Genomic DNA, 8,794 nt, shown 5'->3' with positions numbered 1-8,794 from the left:
TAAAGAGCACAAAAAAAAAGAGTTGCCAGTATAGACATCGTCATGAAAAGGGATTACGGCTAATGAGGTTTTGCACAGACTGGTCTGTTCAGCACTACTGGCTGCTGTCATCAGGTGGTCAGAAGTATGTACATACCCAATGTTGATCAAATTTGTGTCAAGGATGAACGTGCCACATTGTGTATGTGGCACCTGCATACCTACGTAGCTATTAGCATGTCTATGAAAAGAAGATGGTGTTCAGGGGGCTACAATCCCTTTTTTCTTTCCTCTAGTAAATCTGTTCTTCTAGATAACAGGGCAGTCCTGCAGCTAAGGTCCAGAAATGTCCCAGAAAAATTTGACCTGACAAACAGATTCTAAATATTGGGAAGCATAAAATAAGACATGGATACAAGCTCTGCTTACATGAGGAACATGCCCCTAGAAGACAGAGGTGGAGAAAAGCAGTGTTACAGTGGAGAAATGTGTGGTTCCATTGCAGTGCTGTAGAACTGCATTTGGGCTACTGCAGTTCTTGGTTGTTTGTACAGGAAATACTAAATAGAAATAAAAAGACAGACTGCTGCTGCACCAAATGTTAAATATCCTCACACTGTGTAGGTAATTATGGCTTCCACGCTTTGAGAAAGGAAACTAAAACTGGAGATAGTGTAGGAGAAAGCCTCACTTAGAGCTTGATGACTGAAGGAAGTGCCTCACACTGAAAGGTCACACAAATTTCGCTTGCTTAGGTTGTCAGAGGGAAGTCAGAGAGCTGCTTTACTATAGTATGTAAACTTTCATAGAAAATAATGGACAATAAAAGTTCAGTAATTTAGCTGAGAAGAAGTGAAGGATAAATTGCTGAACATTTTAGTAGAAAAAAAAAAGAAAACTGAAGGCTTCTGTTTTGGTTTTTTTTCTGGTCTATTCTGTTTACTTTTGCCAGTGAATCATGGTTGGTGTATACTACCAAGATTCTCCATAAGCTGGTATGTCATGTCACATCAGGCACCTGCTTTGAAAGTCTTTCACTGTCAAAAGCATCATATTGGGCTCACTAAAAAAAAATAAATGGGAGAAATCTAATGGTCTGTGATGTACAGAACAAGGCATAGGTTCTTCTAGAGTTGAACTATCGATTTATAAAGCAAAATTTTAACTAGTCTGGGAAATAACTTCTTGGAGACTTGTTGAAGAAGCATCAATGTGAGGGGATAACAACAACTCTAATTTCTACTGGTGTGGCAGATTACAGTAGACATCAAGTAACATCCCTCGCTGAAGGGGTGGTTATGACAAACTGAAACATGCACACAGATGCTTAGCTTTGCAACTGCTTTTTCAAGGAGAGGCTGTTGTAAGAATTATGCTCCTGCATAAAAAAGTGATCGGGGCTATCAGGACAAATGATTTTGCCCTTGGTGGAGTTATGTACTAATGATATTGTGTTGCCATATCACCATGAAGCCGTGCATCATGGTGTAGAAATGTCGCCCTGGCTGCCTATCTGGGTATCAAGAAGTTTAAAATCAGACCTCGTAGTATCTTTCTTTTGGCTAAAGAGGGAGACTGGCACTGGAGACAAAGTACAAAATTTGCATTAGATGTAGGAATCACGTAAGATTCTGAATATGCTAAAATCGAGTGATATGATCATCACTTGCTCCAAATCTCAGGTGACTGCCCCTATGTGGTGTTAAGTGTGATTTGGGTTTGCCTGGGGAATGCTGGCTTGGGGAATACTGCCTGGGACAAATCAGCACTAGGAGCAAACATGGTTAGTATCAGCATCTCTTATTCCTGCATCTGGATCTGGAGATCCCAGACCAAACTCCCACTGGTGAATGAGGCTTTTCCTCTGTGGAGCAGCATTATAAAATGGAGATCACATTGCCCTTTTTCCTGTCTGTCTTGCACTATTAGCTTACAAATGCTTGGGCACAGTCCTTGAGATAGAAGTGGCCAACTGTAATGTGTTATAATACAAAAATCGGTAGGTATGTTGGAGACACGGGTGCCGGCTGCCCTACTCACATCAAAAGGAGGGAGCTGTAATTAGTGATGCTACTGCCTTTTTTCTTGGAGGACCTGACGTCATGATCTGAAGTTAGATTAGACTAAATGGGCTAAATAGATGCAGGAGTAACTGCCTCCTTACCAGCAACGCAGGATTCAGTTGCTCAGTGCTGCAGTACAGTTCTGTTGTAAAAACTTGCCTTTGTGACCCAAGTGACACGCGGGCTTTCAGGTGGGAAGCTGTGACTGCCAAAGCAGAGGGAGAGGGGCATAGGGTCATGCACTCTCTATGTTCTTGTAACTTGTGAGCCAGCATTAATGGACAGTAACTCACTGCTTGGGGCTGAGAACAGCTGAGACACTCGGGCTTCTCCATTTATCCAAATCCACGTCACCAATGAACCAGGAACAGGTTAGGAACATCATTTGGAGCCAAACCAACTCCTGTCAACTGTCTGAGTGGTCTCCTGCATCCAGAATAGATCCCAGTCTACATTTCAGCTGGCTGCAAGGGGAGCATAAACATTGACAAAGTTAGCAGTTTCCCCCATCTTGGAGGTGGTTTTTTTCCTTCTCTTTTCTGTATGATTTTCTAGTTAATTTGTAGCTGACAGAGGAGGCAAGTCTGTGCTCCTTTCTAGCTGAAGGTTTAGTAAATCAGACCTTTTGGGTTTGGATTAAATTTTACTTCAGGTCAGGTCATTTGTGGAAAGTGGTTTTGGAACCTATGACTCAGTATCTCCACATTAGAGAAAACTTCCCTCCCTAAAGTACACAGACTTGAGTAAACGTTAGAATAATTGTAGGATAAGTCCCAGGAGTGATTCACAGTCTATGGGAGTATAAGGCCACATATTAATCATGTGGATCTAGTAATAGTAGTTGCTTTATTTGATATGTAATTCATCTTTGATTCTGCACTGTGATAGCAGTAAGCAAACTTCAAACTTAAGTAGACAAAAACGCATTTTGGGATGAGTTAGGACCTTCAGAATTTGGTCCCAGGCAGGCAATGTAGAAGGTGTAAAAGTTTTTTAATGAAAATTTAGCAAGGTGAGAACTCGTGAGAACTGGCTGAACAGACTGTTAGGGTCTTTTCTCTTGGATAAGAAATGGAGAGCACTCATCCCAGTGCAAATAAAGGTCTCTCAGTAGAGTGGGGAATTGGCGTTTTCTGGCTGTGACTTTTGGTGACAATGCAAGACACACATATAGGACTTAGCTTCTGGGGACTGAACATAAAAGTTGCCCCTCATTTAACACTGTGTTGCTGCTTGGGAAGAACGTGGCAAAATGACAATATGTTAATGCTGAAAATGCAAATGCAGAAGAGCAAATAAAGTAGTTCATCTTACAAATATCAGTCAGAGATGCTTTCCCCTAAAAAGTCTGGTGACTGAGTTTCGAGGTGTACCCGGGTACCAGGGATCGATGGCTTCCAAGACAGCCTTGAACTGCCTGCTTTCCCCAGAGACGCCTCTGTTAACAGTGGGTTTGGGAAGTCACCATCGTTTTCTGTTCTGCCAAATTTATTTCCTTATTTATCAAAAAATCTCGTCTTCCTCTGGCTTCAGGTGATTTTTTTTTCTTAAAGCATTGTATGACTACTCGAGGAAAAATAAAAGAAAAAAAAAGAAAAGAAAAAAAAAGGAGAACTAGAATTGCGTCAAGGTGAGCTTCCAGTGACAGCTGTCTTCTATTCTTTTTTTTTTTTCTAGCACGCCCCTTTTGAGGGTTCTTGTCAAGTACGAACTTTCCCTCCGCCTCCCTCTCTCTCTCTCTTTCCGAACGACTTCAGATCTCAGAAATGTATTTTATACGTTTGATGGATGAAGCGATCAATTTCTTTTTCGACCGAGTTTTTTGGTTTGGAATAAATTGGCGGCGCTTTTTCCTCCCTGCCTGTTTGTGTATTTGTTTTGTATGTGTGTGTGTGTGTCCCAAGGTAAATCTAGACCGCTGTAATGGCATCTATATATACACTACGTGTCATTTAAATAAGACGTTTTATCAAGCGTCTTTAAATCTGCAGTCAGCCTCATTTAACCTCTAAAATTACGCTTAACAGGCGACCTTCATTAGCCAGATTGGAAGGAACGTGCGGTATGTTTTAAGCAGTGTCGTTTCCACGCTGCTGACCTCCCCTCCGCAGCGAGGGTGGGATTTGATCGCGCAGGCCGGGGTACATGTGGGCTCAGCTACACTCCGCGCCCCTCCCTGCCCGGGCACACGGGTGTCCGTGGGCACGGAGCTCCGCAGGACGGTTTGCGAGCATTTGGTCTCAGGTTTGCGAGGTCGTTTCCCTCCTCCTGCTGGGAGGGATGCAGGATTCCTGCCTCCCCGCCGGATTATTTATTTGTTACCTTGCGAGCGGGCAGGGTTTGCCGGGAGGGCGCTTGCCGTCCCCGCTTCCCGGGTTGCCTGTCCCAAAGGACGCCAATTAAAGGCACTAATTGGACAGCGATACATCAAAGTCCGCCGCTGAGACTGGCTCCTCGGAGCTCCGGGGTTCCTGTAGTCAGGCTTTTGGTTTAGGTACCGGCGTTGCTCCAGGTTCCCGTGTAGGGCAGCGAAGGGGGGGAGCAGGGACGCACACCCACGCGTAACACCCGCACGATTCATCCGGTCCGGCCCTCTACCCGAAACCCTCCCGTTTCCCCACCCCAGCAGTGCCCGTGGGTGGGTGCGCCCCACGCTCCTCTTTGAGGTGCGCGGAAACTGTATCGACTCGGGGCTCCGGGCTCACCGGGAGGACGTGTCACCGCTGACCCTCGCACGCTCCCACCCAGGACACCCACCTCTCCGTGGGCAGCGTGACCACCCCTCTCTGCGGCCAAACTTTGGTGGCTCCCAGAGGGTCTTCGGGGACTCCTGGTCCCCAGGAGTTAGACGGGGGCGTGGGACACGCGCTGCCCACGGGTGCCCAGAGCTTCCACCCTCACGGTCCCGTGGAGAGGGGACGCGGGGCCGGGCCTTACTCCTAACACATCGCGGGCTCTCCCTTCGGGCTGCCTTCCCTCTGCGTTGGGGTGAGCCTCTTCGGGGCAGCAGGTGTTTCTCCGAGCCCGGGATCACCTCTCGAGTTTGAGCAAGAGCCTGAAACGACCCTTCCAGGCAGCTCTTCAGGGCCAGGGGGGGATGAAGGCTTCAGGGGAATAGGTCTGAATTTGGAGAAGGGGTGAGGAGAGGGAGGAGGCAGTTACACACCGGGACATCGGCGAGTAAACCCCGTCTCTTCCCTGCTTTCCATCTCTTCTTCGAGAAATGCAACAATTCTCCCGGTTACCAAATGGCCTGCTTCAACTTTCGGAGGGGTTTCATTAACCCTGAGTTATTCGGGACCTCGGGCTTTTCCAAGTGCGGTTTGCCCAAGCGGGAGGGAAGAGCCAACGGTTCCAGGCGAGGAGCGGGGATGCTCTGCCGGCTTCACCCCGAGCCCGGCGGGCACCGCGCCGCGGCTTCCCCGGCCCGGGGAGGGAAGGGGGGGATCGGTAGTGCGCAAGACTGGGCTGAGGGAAGAGGCAGAGTTCGGGCAAAAGCGGGGCCGGTGATGCACGTACATGTATTTATCTCGAACAAGCAGTCAGAGGCAGAAAAAAGACAGTCCTCCCCGCGGCCGGGGTTGGCATCCCCAGACTAAGCAGCAGCGCGGTTTGTCTGTTACTGCGTGGTTAAAAGCTGCTTTTTAGCGTGTCTTTTCGGCTAGTATCGCTCTCGGGAGCAAAGCACGGCCCCGGGGAGATGGGGTCGGGTGGCTCACGAAGGAGCGGAGGGTCTCGCTGCGGAGCGCAGCAGCCGATACGGCAAGGCTAGAGTTTGGCAATGGTCCCCTTTACACCCCACCTGCAGCTCCGCTCCCTTCCTCAAGCCGGGGGAGGATGTGCCGGGAGAGTGAGGAGGCGTTTGATCATTTACTACCCACGGAGGCATTTGTTTTTCATTTTGCAAACGCTTCCCTTTAAGTAATTGTTCCTGTTAAGAGCGTATACCTTTCACTGGGCTGCGCCGCGCTATAAATAATCCCGATGAAGATGCAAGGATATGACTTTCACAAGATTGGACAATTGATTAAATCTGTGACCTGCAATTGCGAATAATCTTGGAAGGCTATTTAAACAGATGAAGGCCTAAATTGTCTTGCTTGTATCTGAATTAATTTCTCATTCATCATCATTATGGAGTGATTGGTTCTATTCAGGCTTTGCAGCCTGCTGGAACGAAACTGGATTTAAATGAGACTGTAACACAATTTAAATGCTCCCCAGATTTAACGAGGCCAATCGAGCAGCTGCAATAAATACAAATATTTTTCTAAACAGCCTTGTTTTAAATAATTACTTAATACTTTCATGTGATGTTCTTAAGTGGCAATTTCTGTCTCTAAAGTCCCAGGCACTTCTTTGCAGAGAGGGCAGCAGGGAAAATCACTTTGTGTGTTTGCTTTGTGTGTATATGTGCATGCAATACGTGCGCGATTCTTTAAAATGGGGCTTGTAAATATTCGTGTAAACCTGCGCTACGTTCTTGGTTGTAGGTACACTCAGTTTAATTGATTAAAACAAAAACACACACACACAAAAAAAACCCCAAACGGTGAATTGGAGGCAAGATGTTGTGATTTATTTCTTGTCTTGTTTGAAGACCCTCAACTAGCCATCTCTTCCTCCCTCTGCTTAAAAGAGAGAGGCAGAAAGAGAAGAAAAACTTTCCAAAGACAGGGACCATGGCCGGGGGGCACCTACCCTAATCGACCCTAACCGCATCCCCTTCCCGGTACCAGCTCTCCCCGTTCAGCCCATCCGCGGGTGCGGAGGGGGAACGGGACCCTCCCGCCTTATAAAAGGAGTAGCGAGAAGATCTGGAGGGAGCAGGCAAAAAAAAAAAAAAAAAGGGGGGGGTCCGGGGTGAAAGATGCAGCAAAGGACGTGGGACTGCTTTCCCTCCCCCTTGACGCTCACCCAGGAACCTGATGCGCCTAAATGAAGCCATTTGTTTTTAACGAGACTCCAGCTCATCCTGACGTTGGCTTTACCCCAGGGTGACACTATTGTAAGCGGCAGGACAGCGGGCCTTGGGGTGACATATGGTGGGGGGTGTTTTCAGGGGCTAAACTCAGTAGCAAAATAAAGTAGCCAGGCGAGCAGGAGAATAATAGAAAACAAAAGGATCCTTCAGATATACAAGCCAGAAGCTAAAGGAGCCGCATGCCTTTCTGCAGGTGCCGGCAAACGACCTAACAACCGAGCAGAAAACGTGAAATATGGAGAGCCGATTTTCTAATGATTTGGGCGCTGGAGTAAAGAATAGTGCTAGGAAAGCAGATCCGATCCAGATTAATCATACAACCTTAATAAAAACATATAGCCTGAGACAGGAAAGTAAGCGGCGGTCTCGGTGCTATCTCACTTAATGGTACAGGGGGTGACACATAAAACACAACAATGATGGTCTGAGTAGAGCCGAAAAGGGCTGAGTGATTTGATAGTAACGGAGCAATTTAATGCGCGAGTTACAGCACTGCTCCCCGGGATCGTTTAGGCTTAACCCGTTCTCTAGAGCTCATCTTCTTCCTCTTCTGGTCCTTTTTTTTATTAGTATTATTATTATTCAGTTGTTTAAAATGAGCATTATCCCAAACATATGCAGTGCAATCAGCTCGGTCACACTTACAAGAACACGCTTTAATAAGGCAATCAATCAAACGCTAACAAGGCGGGGGAGGCCTTTCGGAGCTGAATTTGGCTGGTTGGGGAGCGGAGCCGCTGCGACACATGGGGTACCGCGAAGACAACCCCGCGCCCGCTGGTGACACGGGGGCGAGTGTCCACCGCCGGCTCCCCGGGGACAATTCCCCGCGGGACCCCGGTCCGGGCCTCACCCTAATTCCTCGAAGGGTTTCATCCCCGACCAGGGCGAGGCAAGGAAAACCTGCCTGCCTGGTGGCAGTGGCTGGGTGCCCTGTGTCTGCCCCCGCCGCCGGCGATGCCTCACGCGTGCCCGGAGCTGGCACCCCTCGTGGGACCGCGGGCACCCCCACCGGCGGCGAAGGCGTTAACGACACCGGCCCCACGCAGCAAAAGGAAAATTTCATTATGAAGTAATGAGTAATTCCTCCCAGTGAGATGTATTGTTATATCTTCCACTTCAATTTAGGAGCACAGCGGCTCAATTACCTAGAAAATACAGTCAATTAAAGGCTGCTGATTGGACACGAGGACGGATCATCGATCTTGTACTTTCCAATATCGCTCCAGACACCTCATTTTCCCTCCCCTATTAACTGAAAATACTCTTGGCATCACTGCGACCCGCAGCCTATTTACCTGTCGCAGGCAATCTCTGCCCTGTGACCGAGCCACGGAGAAATTCACAGCCACCCTTTGCCGCAGCTTCCCCCAAGAACGGGCGGTTGGGAGCAGTTGGTTGGCAACGGGGGCGCAGGGGGGGGGGGGGGGGATCGTGGCGCCTGCCGGCGAGCCCCGTCCCACGCTCCCGGTCTCTGCCTCCTCGCTGCCCGGTCCTTCAGGGGGGATGTCCCCTTTACGGGTGGAAGAGGTACACAGCGGGTTAAATAATCTCTCTTTCACACACACCTATATATATATAAAATATAAGTATTTGAAAATGTATATATATATCGCCCTGCGCCCTAGCCGATGGTATTTTGTGAACTGGGTGTCTCGCAAGAGCAAACTGGTGCCGCCGTCTTTCCGCAGGCGACGCGCGGCAGCAGCTCCGGCGGGATCCTGCCCTGCGATGGCGGCCCAGCAGGTGCCTTCGCCTGGCCGGGGCG

This window comes from Charadrius vociferus, unplaced genomic scaffold (genome assembly GCF_000708025.1).
Source record: "Charadrius vociferus isolate BGI_N301 unplaced genomic scaffold, ASM70802v2 scaffold366, whole genome shotgun sequence".
NCBI lineage: Eukaryota > Metazoa > Chordata > Aves > Charadriiformes > Charadriidae > Charadrius > Charadrius vociferus.
The sequence above is the reverse complement of the archived record's forward strand: the minus strand, read 5'-3'. Positions refer to the sequence as shown.